The following is a 26,057-nucleotide window of genomic DNA, read 5'->3' as shown; positions in this document are numbered from 1 at the left end:
TCAAATTCTCTATCCTTTCTATCTGTGAGCCTTTCTTCCCATTTCTAGAGTTGGATCCTATATTTGAGAATGAGACACTTACGAGCCAGAAGGGGTAAAAGAGTGATGGTTTGTTGTCATTATTGTCATTATTATTGTGAAAGCAAGAAATTCTGATTGTAAATCAATTCTATTAGAATTAGAATCAGGGATGAATTAGAATCTTGATAGGCAATGAGAAGAACTGTTGGCCAGCTCTTTCATAGAACCATAGAGTCTTAAAGGAGGAAGAGACCTAAGCAATTCAATATTCTCATTTTATAAAAGAGGAAACTGAGACCCAGAAGGTTAATCCATTTGTCCAAGGTCATAGAGTATAGCCTGTAATCCAGGTCTCCCTGGCTTTATCTGGTGTTCTTTCACCATTCTGCTGCCTTTATTCTGGGTCTGAAATAGTCAAACTGGGTCATAAAACAATTAGATGTAATGTTCAAAATTGATTAGCATTATCACCAATCAATCAATGAAGAGTTTCATTAAAATTCAGCATCTACAACTGCATTACAAAGCAGCAGAAGAAAATAAATAGACCATATGAAACATGACCTCATACTTGATTAAACTGAAGTTTTTTTCATCTGTGATTCAAAGTCCAGATTTTTCCAGTCTTCCAAGCTTGTCCTTACTCTTTTCAATGTTGAGGAAGATTTTTGAAAGTTCTCTCCCAACCCTGCCATACTACATACATAGAGCTAGAATAGTGATTTCCTCTTTGTGTGTGTGTGTGTGTGTGTGTGTGTGTGTGTGTGTGGTTTCCTCTTAAAATGAAACTCTTGTAGAAAGGACTACATCAATAAACTATTTGTATGGTATTTTCAAGTAAATAATAGATTATTGGCAGTTCACAAAAAGTCCGTATTTATATCTTGAGATTTTTTTGTTAACTCCTTGCATTCCTCAGAGAGATATGTGACTTATAGAGCAATGAATCATTTCATTCCAAATACATAGAATCATGGAATTTAGGGTGAGAGGGTTATTTAGAAACTGTTTAGTTCAACATTTATTGATGAGGAACCCAAGACCCAGGGAGATTAATTGACTGTATGCAGTCATGGGCAAAGAGCTATTATGAATCCTTCCATGATGTCGTCTGAAATTAACTTTTTCTTATAAATCTGAATTTTCATGAAAATTCTGAAGCTTGATGACAAGTAAGAAAATGTATCAAAATATAATTTTTATATATTAATATTAACTTAAATACATAAAGAACATGAAAATACTATTTATTTGAGTGCTTGGTAAGCTAACATATTTTCTTATTTTTCTACTTCACTTCCCAACGACACTCCAAAAAGCAACAATAATTATTCCAAAATAGCACTTTTTTCCCCTTATTTAACATTTTACAGTCTGATGTTAGGGGAATACAGTCAACATATATTCTCACAAAATACTTTGCGTAACATGCAGTTAACCTTAAAAGGTTGTGTATGTATACTAAATCAGTATACTGGTCTGTGGTCTAATAGTCCCCCGTATTGATATATGCCTAATTCCAGAACAGTCTGAACACCTCTTCAGGATCGTTGAAGGCCTGAAGGCCTCTTCAGGTCTGATTGATGAGATTAAGCATGTCAAATACACGAACAGCTTGCAGCAAAGGTGACCTCCAGATGCAGCAAGGACACTGGGTCACCAAGCCTCAGAAGCAAAGACTGAAAAAAGACCTCTCCCTGCTCTGCCTCTCAAGGAAAGGCAGCTCTTGAATGGGAGAAAAACAATTAGAAAATGCAGTATCTTAATCCAAGGAAAGCCAAATAGAGGAAACAGATGTCTCTTACCGAATTCTGTATTTTCTGTTCTTCCAGGTGAAAAAGAAAGCCTTGTGGGGACTTGCAAGCCTTTTGTGTCCTAAGTTATTGTCTTCCAAACTGCAGAGGTGAGTTTTAGACACAGTGGTCAATAGAGTCGCCCCAGAAGCTTCTAACTGCTGCAAACCTCGGCCTAGAGTTCTTTTTTTTTTTCTTCTAAGAAGTTGCTTTTTTATTTTTAAAGAAATTTATTTATTTAAAAAAAAAATTTTTTTAACATTTATTCATCTTTGAGAGACAGAGACAGAGCATGAGTGAGGGAGGAGCAGAGAGAGAGGGAGACACAGAATCTGAAGCAGGCTCCAGGCTCTGAGCTGTCAGCACAGAGCCCGATGCAGGACCCGAACTCACTGACTGAGAGATCATGACCTGAGCTGAAGTCGGACGCTTAACCGACTGAGCCACCCAGGTGCCCCTATTTTTAAAGAAATTTAAATAAGAAGTTAGAAAATTTACAAAACCAGAAAATTTTTTCTTTGAATGGTGTCAAAGAACTCATCATAATATTTACTCTGCTTGGAATTTTGCTAACTAGTCAGGCTACAGAAATGAAATTCCACTTTTTAACATTTATTTTAAAGGGTAAATATCATAAGAGCATAATAAGAAAAGTAGTCGCTGTAGTATTTATTACAATAGCAAAACACTGGCAACAATCTGAACAACCATCACTATGGGATTAAAAGGAATCTTAACCAAAATTAAGTAGAAAAATTAAACTACTAAAGATAAGAATGGAAACCAATGATATAGTTCTGTTGTATCCACACAGAAAAAGTTACACTAAAAAAAAAGCATTCTATGAAAATTTGTCCAATTTTCTTCTAATTTTCAATTGGATGAAATGGTATAGGTAAGAAACTCCAAAATATGTGCTTTCAGAAAGCAGTTTTCCTGGGGGAAGGAGTTAATCATGAAATACTTTATTTCTTTCTTGTTTAAACACCTTCTGGGTAAAGAAATTCTATGCTATAACAAGACCAGCTGGTGCTCCCATATGAGAGATTGTTTCTCTACTATTTGTAAGACTGACCAATCTAAATCATTAAATCAGGGAGTGTCCCAGCTGTACATAATCATTCTGTATGGATGGGGCTCTGGTGGACTGAAATATCTGGAGTATCTACTAGGACACCTAGCTGGTGATTGTATTTTATGGGATACTTCATTCAAGACATTGAAAGCAACAGTCATTGGTTTAGAAACAAAAGAACCAATACATAGGTTTACTTAGAGGTATCTTAGGCCATATGTCAGTTGTTAAAATACACATAATCCCAATGAGGCTTTCTAAAATCATTGGTAGTCCACAAATAACAATTAATAAACTAGTCAAATCTTGACTACCTGGAGAGGTGAAGTCTCACTTTAGATTCTGATCCCTTTGGCTTATTTTCTTTCTATCCCCAGCATTTGCTGTTTGTTTCTTAAGACTTTATCCTTGGTTCTCATCTTTTGGCTACAGGATTTCTCACATTCTTTCTGTGCTTTCTCAAGATCCAACTGTAACAGAGAAAGGACTTTGCACTCTCATCTGTAGAAAAGTTAAATGCTGCTGCCCCATCATTTCACTACTAGAGTAGAGATTTCACTACTCTCTTTTGACCTCTGTAATTTGTGCATCACTTTATTCTGTTTGAATGTGGCTACTCTTCATTCATTTGTTTATTCATCAAATATTTATGGAGTGCCTACTTTGTACCACACCCTATTGTACTACAAATAGTAAGATTAGGCTTGTACTCTTGGGACCTAAAACAAGTGTCATAAGTTATAGAGCTTAGAAAATTATTCAGGATATATTTTCTAAAAACAACAGAATTAAATTATAAATCAATAGCAAAAAACTGTCTAAAAATTCTCAAGTTCTTGGATTAGACAATATACTTCTAAATAATTTATGAATCAAAACAAATAAATCACAGTGGAAATTAGAAGATGTTTTAAACTGAATGGTAATGAAGATATTTCAAATTAAAAGGAAACAGTTAAAGCAGCGCACAGAGGGAAATTTATACTTTTAAGTGTTTATATTAGAAAAGGTTTAAAGTCAAGAATCCACACTTCCACCCTAAGATAACAGAAAAAAGAAGAGGAATCTTAACCAAAATTAAGTAGAAAAATGAAATCAGTGATATAGAAAATGGACAGACAATAGAAGAAGTAACAAAGTAAAAAATTTGTTCTTTGAAAAGATTAGTAAGATTGATAAAATATGGTTAGGGCAATGGGGAAAAAGAAAGAAAACACAAGCCCCTGTTGTATGAGTGAAAGAGAGTTCATCATTACAGATCCTAGAAGTATTAAAAGAATAGTAGGGGCACCTGAGTGGCTCAGTTGCCTAAGCTTCCAACTCTTGATTTTGGCACAGGTCATGATCTCATGGTCGTGAGAGGGAGCCCAGAGTCGGCTCTGTGCTGGGTGTGGAGCCTGCTTCAGATTCTCTATTTTCCTCTCCCTCTGTCCCTCCCCTGCTCATGTTCTCTTCTCTCTCCCCGCCCCCCCAAAAAGAGAGAGAGAGAGAGATAAAAGGATAGTAAAGGACTATTATGAACAGTTTTTTTGCAAATAACTTCAAGAACATGAATGAACAGTAAATCAAAAGTAATACTCACTCTTGGAGATATTGCAAAGATTATTTGACTTCATTACAAACTTGAAAGATGCAGGAGTGGTGACTTCTTCTATCCCATGACCTGTGAAGACAACAAATCTTTTTGGAGAATGTTATTGGATTCTTGAAAAATTAATTAGGAAGTCCAGTCAGTTGCTGTCCTAGATGTGGGCTCTATCTAGTTTGCTATCAACTGCCTATCATGAATTGGGTGTTATCTATCAAGCCATAAGATTAAGTGTGCCTAGCAGCACTTCTTCAGTAGGGTAAGTGGGACCTGTGAGACTGAGCTCTAGCAGGTGTAAAGGTAACAGTAAGCTGTGTGAGCATATGGTGCCCATTCTGAGTGTTCCAACCCTTGATGCATAACCATATCTCCTTCAACCCACTGATGTAGCCTTATGGGTAGGAAGAGCACCCTAAGGCCATTTAAATAAGGAAACAAAACATGAAACCTGATTTATGGATGATGATTCTGCACTATATGCAGACTTCTGTACTTATTAATCTCAATTGTGTATGAAGATAATGATGAATTGACAATGATGACAACTGACAAGGATGAAGAGAAATTCTCCCTGTGGGCAGAATTGTAAGTGGTACATCTTTTTGTTCACATTTCCTGGAAACAGAGATGTCCTGTGTTCTGAGTCTAAACTGATAGTCAGGGGCTAATGATTGTGTAGGCAGAGACTAGAAAAAAATAATATTGGAGGATTGACAATATGAAGGTCTAGGGGCAGGGTAAGTGGATGGAAACTTTTGACATACCAAGGGCAGGTGTTTGGAGTGGTCTACCCCAGGTGCAAGCAATTTTTAGAACATAAATCAACAAAAGATTTTTTGAGGGAGGAGTATTGTATCACTGACATTGTTTAGGATTGCCAGCACATGCTGCTAATAAAAAGAAGACTAATTTATAGTTGGCTTTATTATTATTTTTAAATTCTCTGCAAACAATGCACCCTTTTATCACCTGCACCTGGTGAGCCACTCCCATTGCCCTGACTTTGACCCAGAGTATGACAATATTTGTGAATAGTTATGAATGCTGACCAAGGACTGAGGACTTTCTCAATAATCAGATGGCCAAAGGATGGACCAGATGACCTGCTCCATGGATGTCAATCAGCAGCCACTTTCCTTGGTCGCTCCAGTGATTACTCAATGAGTTCATGGAAAGTATGGTGGTAGGGATGGAAGTTATGTATGGGATCTGGCCCCTACCACTGAAGAGTACCCAGTGCACCAATAGCAGATGTCAACCCTGAGCCCTGCTATGTCACCATATCAGTATCACTAGCCAGCCACCTGGTGGCAGAATAATGATATTGGACTCCTATTATTGGTGGGGGCAGGAATGTATCATCATTGGAATAGATAGTCTTAAATGAAATAGTCTTGCTTAAAGCAGTCAACTTACAAAAGTGAGAAAGATATAAATGAATGAGTGAGTGAGTGAATGAATTAAATTTAAGAACAGCATAATAGAGATGAAAGTATAAATACTTTTAAACTGTAAAAACCGCAAAAAGATTTCAGTAATAAAATCAGGAGGACACAAAATGAAAAGACTTATGAAATAGACAAAAACTTTTGCTATTCCATTTATAAGTTTAACAGAGAGAGAACACCAAATATATTTGGAGTGAGAAAGGCAACAAAATGGCAGAAAGTAAAGAATTATTTGGAAATTCTATCTACACAAAAAATATATAAATGAACTTGAAATTTTGATGGGATGTATCATTTTCTAGGTAATTATAAAATTGACTGAAGGAGGTGGAGTATCTGAAATGGGCTAATAAAAGAATAAAATGGTTTTTAGTGAAAATCACAAAAGGTAGAAAAAGTGTGGAAGACAAAGATAAGAATAAAAAAACAAGGGCAACACATTGAAAATAGCAACAAATATGGTATATATTAACCCGACTATATCAATAATCACTTTAAATGTCAATGGTCTAAATACATCAATTAAGACAGAGACTGGGGCTCCTGGCTGGCTCAGTCAGTGGAGTGTGAGACTCTTGATCTCAGAGTTCAAGCTCTATGTTGGGTGTAGAGATTACCTAAAAATAACCTCTTGTAAAAAAAGACAGATTGTCAAAGTAGATTAAAAAAAAAAAAACACGACCCCAGTATATGTTGTCTATAATAAACCCACTTTTTTTTTAATGTTTATTTATTTATTTGGGGAAGGAGGAAGAGGCAGAGAGAGAGGAGAGAGAGAATCCCAAGCAGGCTCCCCGCTACCAGCACAGAGCCCGACGTGGGGCTCTATCTCACAAACCATGAGATCATGACCTGAGCCGAAATCAAGGGTCAGACACTGAACCAACTGAACCACCCAGGCACCCCTACACCCACTTTAAATATAAAGACATGTGTCTATTAAAAATAAAGTAATGGAGAAAGATATAATCAGAAAATAGGAGTAACTATATTAATTTTGGACAGGGCAGACTTCAGAGCCAGGAAAATTATCAGGGATAAAGAGAAGCATTATATAATAATAAAGAGGTCAATACTCCAATAATACACAACCACCTTTAACGTGTATGTGCCTAAAAGTACAGCATCAAAATACATGAGGCAAAAATTGATAGAAATGCAAGGAGAAGTAGATGAATCCACTCTTATAGTTGGAAACTTTAACACTTTTCTATCAGAAGTGGACAGATCTAGAGAGCAGAAAATCAGTAAGGACAGAGTTGAACTCAACAGCACCATCAATCAACTGGATATAATTGACACCTATAGACTACTTCATCCAATGACATCAGATTAAACATTCTTTTCGAGCTCATATGGAACACTCACCATAGAGACCACAGTTTGGGGCCAAAAATAACAACTTAACAAGTATGAAGAATAGAAATCATATGATGTCTACTCTTAGACTCTATGAAATTAAACTAGAAATCAATAATAGAAATATAGCTGAAAAATGTAAAATATTTGGAGATTAAACAGCACACTTCCAAGTAACACATGAGTCGAAGAGTAAATCCCAAGGAAAATATAAAAATATTTTTAACAGGGGTGCCTGGGTGGCTCAGTCAGTTAAGCGTCTGACTGTGGCTCAGGTCATGATCTCACAGCTTGTGAGTTTGAGCCCCGCATCGGGCTCTGTGCTGACAGCTCGGAGACTGGAGCCTGCTTCGGATTCTGTGTCTCCCTCTCTCTCTCTCTGCCCCTCCCCTGCTCTCTCTCTCTCTCTCTCTCTCTCTCTCTCTGTGTCTCAAAAAATAAACATTAAAAAAAATTAAAAATAATATTTTTAACAGAATTAAAATGAAAATACAACTTATCAAAATTTGTGGAAGATAGTGAAAACAGTGCTTACAGGGAAATTTACAGCATTGGATGCATATATTAGAAACCAGAAAGATCTACAATTAAAAATTTAAGTTTCCACCTTAGGCAACTAGAAAAAAAGAAGAGCAAATTAAATCTGAAGTAGGCAAAAGGGAAAAAAAGCATAAAAATTTGAGCAGAAATCAATGAAATTAAAAAGAAGTCAGAGAAAATCAACAAAATCAAAAGCTGGTTCTTTGGAAAGACCAATAAAATAAATAAACCTCTAGCCAGTTAACTAAGAAGAAAAGGGAGAAAACATAAGTTACTAATATCAGAAATGAAAGACAGGACATCATTATAGATACCATGGACATTAAAAAGATAATAAAGGAATATGATGAACAACTCTATGCCCATAAACTTAATAACCTAGATGAAATGGACTCATTCCTTGAAAGACACAATCTGCTAAACTCACTCAAGAAGAAATATATAATCTGGATAATTCTGTATATATTAAAGAAATTGAATCGATAATTAATAACCTTCTGAAAGGTTATGAAAGAGAAAGTACCCAGCCCAGCCTAGATGAGTTCACTGGTGAATTCTACCATTTACGGATGAAATTATAACAATTCTCTGCAATTTCTTCCAAAAAATAGTAGCAAGAGGGAATATTTCCTAACTCATTCTATGAGGCTGGCATTGCCCTGATACCAAAACCAGATGAAGACATTACAAGAAAATTGCGGAGCAGTGTCTTTTCTGAACACAAATACAAAAATCCTCAACAAAATATTAGCATATCAAGTCCAAGAATGTGTAAAATTAAATATACATCACAATGAAGTGGGATTTCAGGTATGCAAGGTTGGTTCAACAATCAAAAATCAATTAATGTAATCTATCACATCAACAGACTAAAAGAAAAATCATATGATCATATCAAGAGATGCAGAAGCATTTCACAAAATCCAACACCCACCCATGATAAAAACTCTCAGCAAAGTAGGAATAGATGGGAACTTGTTCAACTTAATGAGGAATGTCTACCAAAAAAACAAACAGAACAAAACGACAACAAAAAACTACAGCTAACATCATACTTAATGGTACAAAATTCAAAGCTTTCCCATTAAGATCAGGAAGAAGGCAAGGATGTGCCCTCCTTTCACTGCTTTTCAACATTGTACTGGAATTCCTAGCTGATGCAATAACATAGGGAAAGGAAATAAAAGGTATACAGATAGGGAAGGAAACTGTAAACTGTTTTTGTTTGCATATGACATGATCTTCTATATAGAAAATTCAAAAGAACCTACCTAAAAACTCCTAGAACTAATAAGGGATTATAGAAGACTTGTAGGGTACAGGTTAATATATAAAAGTCAATCACTTTCCTATCTACTAACAATGAATAAGTGGAATTTGGAATTAAAAATGTATTATCATATTATCCCCCCCCAAAACAAAATACTCAGATATAAATCTTACCACATCTTACAAGATGTACTTGCACAAAACTTTTTTGAAGAAAACTACATAACTCTGAATAAAGAGATCAAAAAACTAAATAAATGGGGAGAAATTTCATATTCATGAATAAGAAGACTCAATATTGTTAGATGTCAGTTTTTCCTTATTTGATCTATGTAGATTAATGCAATCCCAACTGAAATCTCAGCACGTTATTTTGTGGATATCAACAAACTGATCTGAAAGTTTATGTGGAGAGAGAGGCAAAAAACTCAGAATAGCCAACCAAATATTAAAGAAGAACCAAGAGGACTAATATTACCTGACTTCAAAACTTAATATAAATCTATAGTAATCAAGACAGTGTGGTATTGGTGAAAGAACTGAAAAATAGACCAATGGAACTGAAGAAAGAGACCAGAATAGGTCCACATAAATGTAGTCAGCTGATCTTTGACAAAGGAGTGAAGGCAATACAGTGGAGCAGAGAGTCTTTTCCACAGATAGTGCTGGATGTCCACAAGCAATAAAAAAGGAATGTAGACACAGACCTCATACCCTTCATGAGAGTCAACTCAAAATGGATTATGGACCCAAATGTAAAACACAAAACTGTAAAACTCCTAGAAGATAATCTTGGAGAAAATCTAGATAACTTCCGGCATGGCAAAGACCTTTTAGATAAAAGACCAAGGAAATCATCTGTGAAGAAATAATTAAAAAGTTGACTTTGCTGAAATTAAAAACCTATGCCCTGAGAAATACAGTGTCAACAGAATGAGAAGACAAGCCACACAGGCTAGGAGAAAATATTTGCTAAAGACACATCTGAAAAAGGATCATTATCCAAAATATATAAAGAACTCATAAAACTCAGCAATGAGAAAATAAGCAATTCGATTTAAAAAATGAGTCAAAGACCTAAACAGAGCACACCAAAGAAGACATACAGATGGCAAATCGGCATATGAAAAAATGTTTCACATCATGTGTCATTAGGGAATTGCAAATTGAGACAATAATGAGATACCACATACATAGTTAGAATGTCCAAAATCCAAAGCACAGTCAACACCAAATGCTGATGAGAATGTGGAGCAATGGGAACTCTCATTTATTGCTGATGGGGTTGCAAAATCGTATAGCTACTTTGGAAGACAGTTTGTCAATTTCTTATAAAACTAAACATACTCTTAGCATATGAGCCAGCAGTTGTGCTCCTTGGTATTTACCCAAGTGAATTGAAAACTTATGTCCACATAAAAACCTGTACATGGATGTTTATAGCAGCTTTTTTCATAATTGCCAAAACTTGGAAGCAGCCAGGATGTCCTTCAGTGGGTGAATGGACAAACTGTGTCTGCATTCCCAGACACTAGAATATTACTCAACACTAAAAAAGAAAGAAGCCAATCTGAAAAAGGCTATATACTGTATGATTCCAAGTGTATGATATTCTGGAAAAGACGAAATTAAAGAGACAACGAAAAGATCCATTGGTTGCTAGGGGCTGGTGGAGGAAGTGGAAAAGGATGAATAGATGGAGCACAGAGGATTTTGAGGGCAGTGAACATATTCTGTATCATCCCATAATGATAGATACATGTCATTATACATTTGTTCAAACCCATAGAATATACAATGTCAAGAGTGAACCCTAATGTAAACTATGGATTTTGAGTGGTGATAACATGTCAATGGAAGTTCATGAATTAAACAAATGTACCAATGTGGTATGGTATGTTGATAGTGGGGAAGGTTATGCATGTGTTAGGACAGGAGGTATATGGGAACTCTCTATACCTTCCACTCAACCTCTATACCTTCCAGTCAAAATAAAACTGCTCTAAAAACTAAAGTTTATTAGACGTGGTAAAAGAAACAAAAATAATATATGATAAAATTATAGACCAATTTCACTTACAAATACAAGTATAAAAATCTTTCTAAAAATTCTACCAAATAAAATCCAATAATATATCATGACAATTGGGATTTATCATAGTAAAGCCAGAAAGTTTTGCTGTTAGGAAATGTATTAATGTAATTCCCTGTTATCAGATTAAATGTAAGTAAAAAGAAACCTCATGATCTTTTCAAAAGAAGCTGAAAAAAATGTTAGACAACATTCAATACCCATCTATGATAAAAAAAAATCTTTAAGCTAAGGATAGGAAGAAATATCTTTGATAAAGTATGAGTATAACTGACAACAAAGCTTCATACTTAATGGTGAAATATTACCATGACAGAACAAAACGTAGTTACCATCTGCATTAATGTTTGCTGATATTTAAACAAGAAAACAGAATAAAAAGTATAAATACAGGGAAAGAAGCAACAAAACTAACATTATTTCCAGTGAAACAATCATCTAACTTAAAAGTTTAAGAAAATAGCATGAATTTTGTGATGTCCATGCATTACTAACTTTTTTGCACAGAAAAACCAACTAGTGTGTTTAAAAATGAGTATTCAATTTATTAGGGTAAGTAACTTTAAAATTTAGTTCTAACTTTTGAGTTCAATTTATAAATCATGTTTTTCTTTTTGTAAGCACCTTCACTTTTTAAAAAAATAACGATTGAGTAACTTAAGTTTTATAGATTAAATTCTTTAAAACATAGTTCTATTTACACCTTATACTCTCTTAAAGGAAATAAAATGCACTTATAACTTTGATAAATTTAATTTTCTCCGAAACTTGAAACATGCCTATCTTAATAAGCAAAACCTTCCTAAATATGTATACAACTTTTATGAATCTAATAAATTAAACCTGCAAGTGTAGCTTGCATAATAGCTAATGTTAGATAGCATTCAATACTGTTGGTAGATTTTGTCAAATTCTCTTTCATATTTCAAAATAAATCTCTAAATTTAAAGTCCATTATTCAGGCACACATTTCAAATTGAAATCACAAGGCTAATCTGTCAGAAACCTAATGCCAGTTCAAAATCCAAATTTACCCAAATTATCCTAAATATAACACAAAAGTGTCAGTAATTTGAGTTTGATTATCTTTAGAATATATTAAATTCTAAACTTCCATGAGATTGGAAACACACTACCCCAAGGGGTCAGTTTTACCACTGCTAGCGAACTGGGTTTTATCATCTCACGTAAGCATAGGTTAAGAGAAAGGAACCTGGGATCTGTAGATTTAGCATGATTCTCCCCTCATTAACAATAGACACCTTTAGCTCCTTTAATTGTTGCTATGACAACACGGACTCTAAGCATAAACCCTTCAAATACGATTCATTTCTCTTGGGTTCAAGTTACAAAATACTCAATTCTTCCATCTGATTTAAGTCCACAACCTCCTATTGAGGTTGCTGATAACTCTGTTCACCTAAACTCTTTACTGCCGGATTGAATTCTATATTCTTTACATGCTCTTTCTCTCTGGTTGGATGTAAAATCTTACAGATATTTAAAGGACACATGAATATATTTCACACCTTTGGCTCCGAGGTCAAAATGTCAGTCATACTAACAAGAGTTTCCAGAGAGGAGCAAAGAGAATTAGCTAAAGGAATTTTTAATAAAATGGCTGGATATATGAGACATTTGTAGTATCTATACATCAGCAATTAGGAAATATAATAGCAAAAGGAACAAAAACTAAAAAACACCAGGAATAAATCTATCAAGAAATATGTAAAACCTACATAAATAATACTTTAAAACTTTATTCACAGACATGAAAGAAGACCTTAGAAAATGAAGATGGAAATCATGTTTCTGGATGAGAGAAAGTTTAACACTGTAAAACTGTCATATCGGTCACAAATTAATAAATTCAAATTTTTATGAAATTTGAAAAGTAATTTTCAAACATATCAGATTTTAAAAAATGCATGAGGAAAAATGAGGTGGAACTTGACTTATGCAATATCGAATTATTCTATAAAGCTATAGTAATTAAAGTATTGTTAGCTCCTATATAAAGAGAATTTTTGAACAGAATAGAAAATCTCCAAACAGATGAAGAAATGAATTAGAATTTAGTTTATAATAAAAATGGTTTTAATCAAAGAAGAAAGAATGAACTGTCAATAAATGGTGTTGGCACAGTTTGGAAAAATAAATATAGATACCTACTTCATACTACAATAATTCCAAATGGATTAAAAACTTCAAGTTGCAAAAATAAAATTGCAAGAGTATTAGAAGGAAAGATGGAGATATATTTCAACTGGGTTAAGGTCTCCCTAAGCAAAACACAAAATCTAGAATCCATGAAGGAAAAAATACTACCTTTTTTCCCCCCATAAAAATATAGTTTTCCTCAAAGACACCATTTAAAAAGTTAAAACACAAGTAATAGATTGAGGTAAAAAATATTTGTCAAACATAATTAACAATGTCCACAAAATAAAAACATACTACCTCACAAATACAAAAAAAAAAAATACGAACAACCCAATTAAAAATGGGGAAAGAATATGAATAGGTCATTAACAGCAGAAAAGTACAAATGGTCCACAAACATAAAAAGATGTTGAGCCTTGGTCCTTATGAAGGAAATGCAAATAAAAACAGCACTGTGATGTCATTTTTTTACTCAGTGGATTGGAAAAAACTTGTCACTTGATAATATCCAGCATCAGCAAGTATATGGTGGGAAGTAAATGTCATCAGTCATGGAGAAATGTAAATTAATATCTTTCTGGCAATATCTGTCTACATTTAAATGGATCTTTGACCCAACAAATTCATTTCTAGGATTCTGTGTTGAAAAAAAATATTTGTGCCTGCAACAGAGATGTTAGAAAAAATTCCTCTGTATCACTTTGATAACAATTTAAACACACCTTAATGCCCATCAGTAGAAATGTGGTTGGACAAATTATGAGGTATTATGAGTATTATGTGCACCCATTAAAAAGTGAAACATGTTGTTCAGTCAAAACAAATAGTATTGAATAACACATATATTGTGAATCTGTTATAAAAGCAAAAAAAAACCCCACCAAAATATATATGGTTACATGTCCCTATATTTTTGCCAATGCATGGAAAAAGGACTAGAAATTTACAGACCAAATTGCTGACTTTGTGTCATCTTTTGGTAAGGGAGTTAGAATATTGGAGAAGAGGGTTGTGTTTATAGCTATCTGGTTCCTGTAATTCAAAAGCTTTTCAGCTATCATAGCTTTTGGCTAAATCCTCAACAAAATAACCACCTCGTGTCTCTAGGATTTTCTCGTGGATTTATCTCAGCAGATGCTACAAACAAGAGGGGTCTGAAAGGGCATGAGCGTTCAGAATTGTGTCCCCACATGGGCAGGTTAGCTTTGGGAATTGTTGGGTTTGGGCTTATTTATTCAGATATTCGTCGTTCTGTAAATAGTATGTTAATCAAGCTCGACTCCTGGATGGTAAACACTTATTTAGCAGAGCTGGGCTGGTCCTATTACCTCACTGATCACTCCAGGCAAAAAATACCCTGCAGTTACTTGTGTCATAATCATGGCTGCAATTCAGTCATTAGTCTAGTCCTATGAAGTATCAAACTCTGCATTTGTGTAATGTTAAATCACCTCTCTTCTCCAGGTTGAATCCGGCTTCAGGTTGACCCTTCAGAGTGAAGAGAGATGCTGTTCCTTTCTTCGTTACCTGCCTAGCACTTCTTCTCTCCCCACTTCCTATGCAGGGGCCCCAGCCGGGAGCAGGACGATAGGGGACTTGGTGAGTTCTTACTTGGCTGCTGCTGTCATCAGCTGACTTGGCTGTCTCTGGACCTGATAAGTTCTTCTGTGGTCGCTTCACTGGTCGCTTGGCTTCTGCAACTTTCCACTTTCTTCTGACCTCTGGCAGGAGCTTATTTAGGCAGGGCGGGGCCCCATTTTTAATGACACCAGGACAACATTCTTCTGTGGGTTTCACACATTTGTGGGGCTCTCACAGCACTGGCTTGCCGTTAGTATTTCGCTGCACTGACTGTTAGCCAGCCTCTTGCTTTTTCTATCTCACGACCTCGAAAAACACACATAGGCTCTCCAGATGCTCCCTTTGGAGCCCTCTCACCAGAACTGGGATCAGGGGCAGGTAGTCCTCTATCTCTCCCCTGGTGGCAGGAGAGCTAAGCAGTGGGAGCTGCAGTCAGGAGTGGCCCCAGGAAATCTTCTTCTCCAAAGACCCTCTTTATTTATTTTATTTTATTTTTTTAAGTTTATTTAGTTTGAGAGAGAGAGAGCACACATGAGCGGGGGAGGAGCAGAGAGAGAGAATGAGACAGAATCCCAAACAGGTCCATATCATCAGCATAGAGCCTGCTGCAGGGCTCAAACCCACAAATTGTAAGATCATGACCTGAGTTGAGATCAAGGGACAGATGCTTAACCAACGATCACCCAGGTTCCCCTCCAAAGCCTCACTTTAGGCACTTTCAAGTGATGGATCCTGAATCCCAGTGAGTCAGACCCTCATGGAGGCCTTGTCTCTGCCCTTTTAAATCCCCATTACCGGTGAACATATCCAGTGTTGAGATATTAGTTGTTAAGTCTCTTTAAGTGTTTACATCTTGGTGTGCACTTTCTGCTAAGATTTCCTTTCTGTTCCATGTTGTTGCCTCAGTAGAAAATTTCAAAGTAACATCCTATTTCCATTTATTTGTTTGTCTGTTGTTGCAAACAATTATCGAGCACCTTTGATAATGTCAACCATAGCTACAGTGATGAATCATTTGAGAGCTTTAACTTGAAACCATAGTTTATCTTCAATCTGTGTTTAGGGACCCAAGTTCAGAAATGTCATTGGTTCTCCTTCCCCCCACTGTTGCTTTGTCTGGTTTTCTTGGAGCAGTAGCTCTTGTACCACAAAATATATTTGGTTTAACTCTGATCATAACATTTACTTCTGGACAAAGAAAGAAATGAAGAAAGAGCATCTTCTTTGTAGCATACAGTGAGCTTGGGAATCATGGGTAAAAACGATAGTAACTGAGCAGCAACATCTATGGAATGGAGTTTTGGAGTGAGAAATACATGGATTTGAATCCTGGTTTCACTATTGTGCAAGTGTCTTTATCTTTCTGAGTTTTATCGCTAGTGTGGTGTGATGGTTAATTTTATGTATCAATTCGACTAGGCCACAGGGTGCCCAACATTTGGTCAGATATTACTCTGGGTGTGTCTGTGAGGATGTTCCTGCATGAGATTAACATTTGAGTCCATAGACCCGCTAAAGCAGATGTCCGTCTTTTCCACATGTTAATAACAGCAACATTAACCGCTACCCACCCTGCCTCAGTCACTATGCCAGACACTGAGGGTGATGAACATTGACAAGCCCCCTTCCCTTGTGACCCATTCAGGGTGGTGGGGTGAGGGGCACAGAGAAAAACAAAACGCAGCCAACATCAAGAGAGTAAATATCTGAATGGAAAACTAACAAACTGCAGATGTGCTGGGAAAGAAATAAAAAGGTGATGAGAGAGAATGATGGGGCGTGGAGGGGATTTTAATAGGCAGTAAGGAAGGACACAAAAGGGAGGTAACATTTAACCTGAAACTGTGAGGATGGGAAGGAGCCATCTGCCCACAGGGTAAAGAAGAAAAAATTCCAGACAGAAGAACACAGTCCCCCAGGCAGAAAGGAATTGGCCCATTCAGGGACAGTGAGAGAAAACCCGTGAGGGACACAGCAGGGGAGGGAGAGAGGGCCACCAATGAGGTAATAGAGAGATGGATAGGAGTCAAGTTGTGCAGGGCCTTAGAAACCATAGTACAGAGTTTGGATTTTTTTTCTAGGTGTAAAGGGAAACCATTAAACGGATCTTAGGATGGAGAGTAACATGAGACAAGTTCCATTTTAAGAAGATCTGGCTTTCTTGCTGCAACAGAGAGAATGGGTTAAAGGGGGCCAGAGTGGAAGCAGGTAGAAAAGGTTGCGTTGGTCTTACTTCAACAAGCAAGAGTTGATGGTGGTCCCAGTTACGGTGGTGGTGTGGTGATGGAACTGTGGAAAAAGTAGCACATTTATGGTATAACTCAGAGATAGAATTAATAGTATTTGCTAATGGATTAGATGTGGGATGAAGAAGCTGGGAGAAAGGAAGGATCTTCTTGACTTCCAGGTTAGCAAATGAGTGGATGATAATGCCATTGTCTCAGGGGAGCAATTCTGAGGACATGGTAGGGGGGCACAGAGTTGAGGAGGAATTAGCGAGGGAATAGGAGTCTGTGTTGGGTGTATTAAGTTTGATGTTTCTGTAGAGATGTAAATAAGGCTATTAAATCTGTTAGCCTGAGCCAATGGTTCTCAAACTTCAGGGAGCATCAGAGACACCTGCAGGGCTTGATGAACCAGATTGTTGGACCCACCCCCAGAGTTTCTGGTTAAGAAGGTTTGGGTGGGGCCTGTGAATTTGCATTTCTAACAAGTTCCCAGGTGACGCTGATGCCACTGGTCCAGGGTTCCCACTTGAAGAATCACTGGTCTAGACAGAGGATAATTCTAGGAGTCTGGAAGTCATCAGCATGAAGATAACATTTAAATCCATGGGACTAGATGAGATTGCCTAATGAGGCTGTGCAGAGAAATAAGAGAAGGAGGCCCTGGATTAAGTTTTGAGGAGGATTAGAGAAGAAAGATCAGAGTAAAGGCAGGATCAGAGAAGAAGAAGGAAAACCAAGAGAGCATGGAGTTTCAGAGGCCAGAGGGGTTGAAGGTTTCAGGTCCAGATTGCCTGAACATGACAAACCCTGTGAGAAACAGAATAAGAAGAGCACAGTGAAATGTCCATCAATTTATCAATAGTAGAACTACTGTCAAGGGCAAGTACTTTACAAATATCATCTCACTGTATCCTTCACCAATCCCATCAAAGGAGTACAGTTAGTTGATTTTTATAGTTAAAGGAAGTGAGGCTCCGAGATTATGTAGTTTGTTAGGGGCACAAAGGGTCTAAAACCCAGATTTCGTCTGCTAGCATCCTAGGGAATGCAATGCTTGCTGCATCCTCTACTTGCTGCTAAAATCTACAAGGCAGGCCAACCTTGGCAAAACGTTCAAGGAGGCATTCTGCTCACTCCTCCCCAAGGCACTCACTACCCTCTGGCTGCTCCCAGACAATTGCAACAGCAAGTTCACCTGCTTCCCTGGTCAACTCCCTGTGCTTTCCATACTCAGAACCAAACTGGACTTCATTCCTTGGCAATGGCATAAACCTGTCTATGACCAAATGATAACGGATAAAAGTGGGTGCTAATTGGTGGTGTGCAGTAAAGCTTTCGCCATCACCTTTCTCAAAGCGGGGAGAAAAGCCCTGATTAGCATGATTTCAAGGCACCACTGGCTGATTTCAGGCTCTCGGAATGATGTGAGCATAGAATTAGGAATAGATGCACAGAGTTGGCTCTCTCAAACCACTGTGAGCTGGGTCCAGCACACTGCTGGAATGATTTAACCTGTTGATTTTCGTGTCACATATTTCCATTCTACACACAGTCTTCTGGATACAGTATCATAACCACAAGTTGTGGGAACTTCAGGCCACCTGCCCAGGCAGTGGGGGGAGGTGTTCATAACAGGGAGGCCGGGGTGCAGCCTCTAATGCGTGACTCGAAGGCCGTCACCTGCTTCCTCAACGTCCAATCTAGCCCAAGAACAGAGGGAATGTCAGTTTAAAAACTGGCATTCATATCCCTCTTTGGTTTCCAGGGCTCAAAAATGTTCTTTTATGAGGATTACAGCCTTGTTCTTCTTTGGTGTCGGCAGGCGTTTATGATGGCTGTAGCAGGAATGAGAATTTGGGTCTGGAATAAGCCTTGCTGTTTCTTGCCAGGCTACAAAGGTTTATGGTGGAGACCAGACGTACATCTTGCTCATGCCCATATGTATGGGCTCACTCTGTATCTGGAATCAGAGGAGGAGACCACAACCTCACACAGGCAGCAGTGGCAGCCGGGGGCTCAGTCCCGGGGCACGAGGGGATTTTAACTTCCTCACTTCCTCGTGCAACTTCCACTTGTCCTTACTTTTGCTGTACTTTTCTTTCTAAAAGCACAGGTCACAGACGTGGTCTCTGGGGAGCTACGTGATGTGATGTTATGGTGGATGATGCTGTAAGGTTACCGCAGGCCACTTAATGGGAGGGAATGCAGCCAGTGGGGAGCAGGGACCAGCGGGAGGAAGCAGGGACCTTAATGGGAAGAGAAGAGGAGCAGCAAGAGCTGGAGCTTGGCACTGCTGATGCAGAAGGGAGAGGATGTGGCTGCGAGGTGGGTTGGAGGAGGTGTTTCTTTGCAATCTGATTTTATAACTGCATGTTTTGCAAGCGGACACAGCTCAGGAACAAACACTTGTAGGCTTAAGGTGGTTTTTCCGAACTGGTGGATACAGAAGTCTGAGAATTACATTTCGCTGCTTTTTAGGGAGCTGATCCCATAGTCACTGGCCAGAGTCAGTGGCACTGGCCAAAAAGGCTTCTAGAAAATACTTAACCATAAACTATGGTTGATTATATACCAGCTGCCCAAAGCAGTGGTTCCCCTTCTGAGCAAATCCTTATTCTGGGACCAATCGATTTATTATGTATAAATTACACAGACATAAACATCCATGGGCTGCCAGCGGTACTCACAGGAGGATACTTAAAAGTCACATACTCTCATCCAGTGCCCTAGGTGCAAATTTGCTCACACATGCATGCATGCAGATGTGTCAAAATAACACTAATATTTATAATAATACTTTGTGATTCTACACTGCCTTTCATCTGTAGATCTCAGAGTACATTGCAAACATTCATTAATTCTCTCAACACTCCTCTGAGGGAGGTAAATATTATTATCCTTCTCTTTACAGATGAAGTAATTGAGGCAGATAAGTGATTTGCCTCAGGCCAGGTAGGGAGCGTGGGTGGAGGGCTGAGATTAAGAGCTCAGAGTTCCTAGAGATGTCCATTAGGGACGAAGCCCAGGGGTCAAAACCTGGAGGGCACTGTGGGCTGGTGGAGGGGGTCACTTTTTCCTGTGAAATCCATCGCCATGGTAGTGAAAGCTGCTTATTAAGCATCACCTATGTATTGAGTGCTTTGCATATGTTATTTCCTGTCTTCACACTAAAACTAGAATGATCCCCGTGGCACAGATGAGGAACTAAAATTTACAGTGGTGAAGTATCTTGTCCAAGATCGCATAGCTAATAAGTGCCTGGGCTGGAATTCAAACCTGGATCTGTTTGCCTCCAAGCCCAGGTCCTGTCCCCCAGTGCATACCTCATGCTCATTTGAAAATTGCAGGGAGGCACATTCTACTCTTCCAGGTCTGGTCCATTAGTCTGTGAGCCATTATTTGTCCTGTCTACTACCAGTTTCTTTGCATTTGACTAAGTTTTGAGACTGATGCTTATAGTGTGTCTGATCTGGACAGACAAGTTTTCTAAGCACAGGAAAGGAGAGCCTCTGAGGTAAGAGGTTTACGTGATAAGTCACAAGAGAAAACTTTAATTATAATCACTTCTTGCTTTATTTTGTGTTATTTCTGGTGAATGTATCAGTTTGGCATCTTTTGACAGAACAAGAAAATAGCGAGAGAGAGAGAGAGAGAGAGAGAGAGAGAGAGAGAGAGAGAGAATAAATATGAATTCTCTTGGGACACATAGATTTCCAATTGCGCTGTCAGAAGAAGAATCAATGAAAGGGCCAAAGGACCTACATGTGTAAGATGAACTAAATTTTACTCTCGTCTTAGGTGTTCTCAGTTTGGCTGCTCTCAGGAGCCCAGCTGAACCCCAAGACTTCCTAACTCAACTTACAGTCAAAATGGTATATCTTATGTGCCGAGGCAGCCATGCAGTCTGTGGAGTTGCCAAGGACTTTCTGGAAAGACCTGGGAGCATGTAGAACTGCCAATGTGGCAAGGAGCTCAGGAAATTGTGTACCTCAGACACATAGCCCATGGTGCCTGCTAGTCAGTGAGCTTGACCTTGATAGCTGCCTGTCCCTGGGCAGGATTCAAAAGGACCAGCCTGTGGCCACCATTGCTTGGTTGGGGGTGAGGGATGGTTGGGGAGGCAGAGCTGGGGGAGAGGAAGCTCCCAAGATTCAACCAACCAGATAGAATCTGCAGCCTTTGGATTTAGACTCTGAGAAGTCAGCTTTGTAGTATGATGCACTTTGTAAGCAAGATAAGGAAAACCAAGTTTGAGTCACAACTCATTTGAAACTGTATTTTTCTTGGAGAAGTAAGAACTAGCTTATAAAAGTTAGTGATTATACAGGAATCTGAACCCAGCTGACCTGTCTGTTTTGTTTGAATTCTTTTATAATTAGTTTAGTAGTGATCGCAGTGTCCCTTCCCAGCTATCCCCTCTCCTCACACAATCTATACCCAGTTTCCACCATGCTGTTGCATATGCTTAAAAGCAAGACTTTAAAGAAATTACTAATTACAAATTCTGTTTAATGCAGACTCCACTTGCCTCTCACGTGTGTGCCTGTTTGCACACATGCCCAGTACTCACACCTGAGATGCACACAGGGCTAGAAGCACAGAGGCAAAGAGAGAACATGTGCTATGTGTGTGGAATAGGATGGCCAGTCAGCCTGATTTGCTGGGGAACCAGAAGCTTCTTGGGCTATGGGACTTTCAGTGCTAGAGCCAAGAGAGCAATGGGTAGACTTGGGCGAGTTGCTCACCCCTAGTTCATGAGGATGTTAAACTGAGGGTGAGCCTACCCCAATTTTTCAGGCATCAGATTGTTTGAAATGCACTAAACTGTTAAAAGACACTTCCCAGAATAGAAACGTAAGTTCATGTTCCACCTCCCCATGGAGTAAATTAGCACTAACACAATTTGCAAGTAGCCACAAATGTTAGAAAGCCTTTAGCAGAAGTCCAACATTATTTTTTGTCTATCTTGAATCACAGAAATAAGGATTCTCCTGGTGGTTTTTTTGTTTTTTGTTTTGGTTTTGTTTTGTTTTGTTTTCATATGAATGAGTGAAACAGAAAAAAATACCAACAGTGTATTCTGTCCAGCCATATAAACACTTTAGAAAAGTGTTAAGTGGAGGGCAGGGCTGGTAATGGGACTGTAATGGTGATGGGCTGAACAGCAGAGCCTCCACCTGCTTTGAATGAATGCAGGGAGCTCTGGGGAGCTCAGGGTCCAGTGGGGAACAGCCAGATTGGGCAATGTGCTCCCATACCCGTGCTTAACCACATAATCATTAAAGAGCAGAAACCTCTCCTTGTAATCCTCTCCTATAGGACAGCAGGGAGTGTTAGCATATTTGAACTGCTTCACATTCCTTCTTGCCTACTTTTGAGAACATACTACATTTTAAAACTTGTTGGTTTCTTTCATGTTTTATTTGACCCTATGTAATTGCATTCCTGAAGGAATAACAGGCTCCCCTAGTGATTTACACCCTGTATTAAATGTCAGTTTTGAAGAGACACAGTTAACTGTTTGGTTTAACCTCTTGCCTTCCCTCTCTCGATTAGCTCAACACTGAATTTGATCTCCAGCTCTTAGGACTCTGGGGTGGGGGGGGGGGGGCCCGGGGCGAGGGATACAAAGATAAAAAAAGAAGAGTCGAAGCAGCAGTGATGTTGAAGGGAGCTTCTTAGCTCCAGCCGCTCTCCCCCTGTGTGTGGCCGGTCACCAGCCCAGAATATAAAAACATCCCTTTTTTATGGTGATTTGTACTGTTCACTTCTGTCCCAGCACAGTGGTGAGGACAGTGAACCGGAAACACATCCTGGCTGAGCTGGCTTTCCGTGTCATATTGCCACCACTGCTGCAGCCCCGGGGACACCAACGATGGCCTTAAACTGTGGTCCTCCCTCCGCCCTGCAGGACCCAATGAGTAACGGAAATTGCGGAAGAAATCTGTCTTAGTAATTATCTAATTTCATTTTCCTTTGTTTTCATTTATTTACATACTTAGCTGCTATGATGTTATTGTTGGTTAAAACGCTTCATTTACCCTTGCAGATTCACTTAAAGTATATTTAACAACTGCTTAATCACCTGTTGTGAACTGATTATTGGGAACATCTTTAAATCCAGCTAGATGTGATGGCATATTCCCTTATGTCTCTGTGCATGTGTGTGTTTAAAATCTAGAAGTAAATATATCCTGTGCTATCACCTGACAGGTAACTGAAGTATCATTATTACTTTCAGAAACCCCAATAAAAAAGATAGGACAAAAGAGATTTTACGTTGAAAAGGGTTGTCTGTGCAGAGCACAAACTAAATTCGTCCTCTGCTCTGCCCTGAGCTTCACACTCCCCCCACTTTTCTTCAGTGACCACATTCTACTGGGCTTGATTGAAATGACGACAATGACAGTCGGAAGAGAAGGAAGGAGGCAGTGACGACCACAGGGACAATGAGGCTCAATTCTCTGGGATATGAAGATGTGGCCTGCTGTCATCATGTCAGCACCTGAGGCCTTAATCCCTGACTCCCACTTTGAGGCCACTTATAAGCCATTAGCTAAGCCATTTGACCTGGAACTCTTTGTCTATGGGGAAAAAATTCAGGCTGCCTTATAGGATGAGAAAGTTTGTTTGACTCTTTGTACATATATTTATCTCAGTCTTATTCCCCAAGTTCTTTATGCTGGTTTATAAAGTAGATAAGATAAAATAATGAAGAAATCAGGACAAAGGGGGAAAGAGGGTAGGACAAGCAAGACAGCCCAAGAAATGAGTGTCTGTGAAAGACACTAGTCAACGGTAGAGTACAGTCATCCATTACCACTGCTATTGCAAAAATGGAACATTTAAAGAACATAAGTGCTAAATCACATTCCTGTCAGAAACCATTAAGAATGGCCACATGTGTCTTATGTCTAATTAAAAGGGATTCAGGGGCACCCAGGTGGCTCAGCTGTTTAGCATTTGACTTTGGCAGGTCATGATCTCACGGTTTGTGAGTTTGAGTCCCACATCAGGTAAGCTCAAGCCTCACATTGGGAGAGCACAAGCCCTGCCTTGGGTGAGCCTTGCTTCTCTCTCTCTCTCTCTCTCTCTCTCTCTCTCTCTGTCCCTCCTGGGATTCTCTCTCTCTCTCTCTCTGCCCATCACTCATTTGTGCTCTCTCTCTCTCTCTCTCTCTCTCAAAAAGAAGTGATTCATATTTTCTAGTTACTGCATCCTGCCCAGATGGGCCTTATCTCCCAAAAATGATACGAGAAAAAACCTGAAGTTCATATTCCATTCTGAAATATATCTCTTCAATAGACAGTCTCACACTCAGTTATCATTGTTTCCCTTAGTGCATTACTATTATTAATATAATTATTGTTTTTATCATTCTTTTTTAAAGATTTTTTTAAGTAATCTCTATACCTAATCTGGGGCTCAGACCTACAACTCCAAGATCAAGAGTCACCTGCCCCATCAACTGAACCAGCCAGGTGCCCCTGTTTTTGTCATTATTCTTATTGTCATAATTCTGATGACTATCTTGTTACATTTATAATACTAAGAAGTTCGTGGGCCAAATATAGAATGATAACCATATTTTATAAAGTTGCAGAAAGAACCCAGGACAATGATTTCAGTGTCTTTTTATTTGAATTATGTCAGCATAGAAAAAGACCACAATAGAGTCTTCCTTGTTATTGTGCACATTAACAAAGAATTCTTGCCAGAACAAGACATATTGTGTTTGATGACATTCAAATTTTCATCAGCAAAAACAAAAACAAAAACAAAAACAATCATGACCGTTTTATAAATGCATACTCTAAGAAACAATCACTAGAAACTTACGAGAACCTATATCCATCACCAATAATCCCCACTCCTTTCTTTGAAATCCTCTGACCTCAAAAACAGCATCCTAAATTAGCATCATGCATAACCAACCACTAGTTTTCTATGTGGGAAACTACCCAAGTGGCTGAGATTGTACACTGTGGAGGTGTCGAGATCTGGGCTCAAATCCTATCTCCTCCACTTACCTGTCTGTGGGGCAGGTTACTTAACCTGCGCTAGCCTCAGGTGTCTTAATAGTAAAAATGGGGCTAAAGGAGTAACTAAAGCTCATAAAGTTGCTGCAGGGATTAAATAAGATAATGCACATTAAGAGATGAGAGATTAACGTGTGTGTGAGTGTGTGTGTATGTGTGTGTAGAATGAGCACTGAAAAAATATTGATTATGTTGATAAACACTATCTTTTTATCTGTATTAGAAGTTTTTGTACTTTTTTGGAGAAACCTTTGTATCTCACTTAATTATTTATTTCATGACATTGTAGGGCTCCTAATCAATGCCAGTGTTTCAGTCTCTCTGATCCCTGGCCCTTGGAATCTGAAGCAGAAATAAAAGTACATATTAAGTACCCTGAGCAAGTTTGATATTTACAGTGTACCGAGTCCTTTGTAAGGTGGACACTCATTTATTTCCATTCTGAAACTTCAAGTCGTTAGATATTGAATTTTATTAGAGTAGTTTTCATAGGGCAGGGTTAACAGTTTGCAAAACTGATAAAAGAGACATTTTTATCTTATTGTTGTTTTAATTTGCATTTCTCTCATCACTGGTATGGTTGAGCATCACTTGAAATGTTTGAATGATCTGTTTCCATGCTTTGCCCACTCTTTTATTGGATAGTTTGTCCTTTTAATTATTACTGTCTACAAAGATTCTTTATTTTTATTGTTTGCTAGAATTCTTTATATTTGTTGTCTATAAGAATTTTCTTTGTTTATACTATCCTTATATAATCATATATATATAGAGAGAGAGCCTACTTGAGATTCTGTCTCCCCCTCTCTGCCCCTCCCCCGCTTGCTCTCTCTCTCTTTCTCAAAATAAATTAAAAACAAA

At 38.3% G+C, this 26,057-nt stretch overlaps 1 long non-coding RNA gene across 1 annotated transcript; it reads left to right on the top strand.

Annotated features, from left to right (window-relative positions):
• Window positions 1-1,003: 1,003 nt before the first annotated feature.
• Window positions 1,004-26,057, top strand: LOC125918187 (uncharacterized). Its single transcript, XR_007456394.1, has 3 exons — window positions 1,004-1,924; window positions 14,813-14,947; window positions 24,548-26,057. It is a non-coding gene; the product is annotated as an uncharacterized LOC125918187 (long non-coding RNA).

Source organism: Panthera uncia, unplaced genomic scaffold (genome assembly GCF_023721935.1).
Source record: "Panthera uncia isolate 11264 unplaced genomic scaffold, Puncia_PCG_1.0 HiC_scaffold_522, whole genome shotgun sequence".
Lineage (NCBI taxonomy): Eukaryota > Metazoa > Chordata > Mammalia > Carnivora > Felidae > Panthera > Panthera uncia.
Note: the sequence above shows the minus strand (reverse complement) of the source record. Positions and strands in the feature narration are given on the sequence as shown.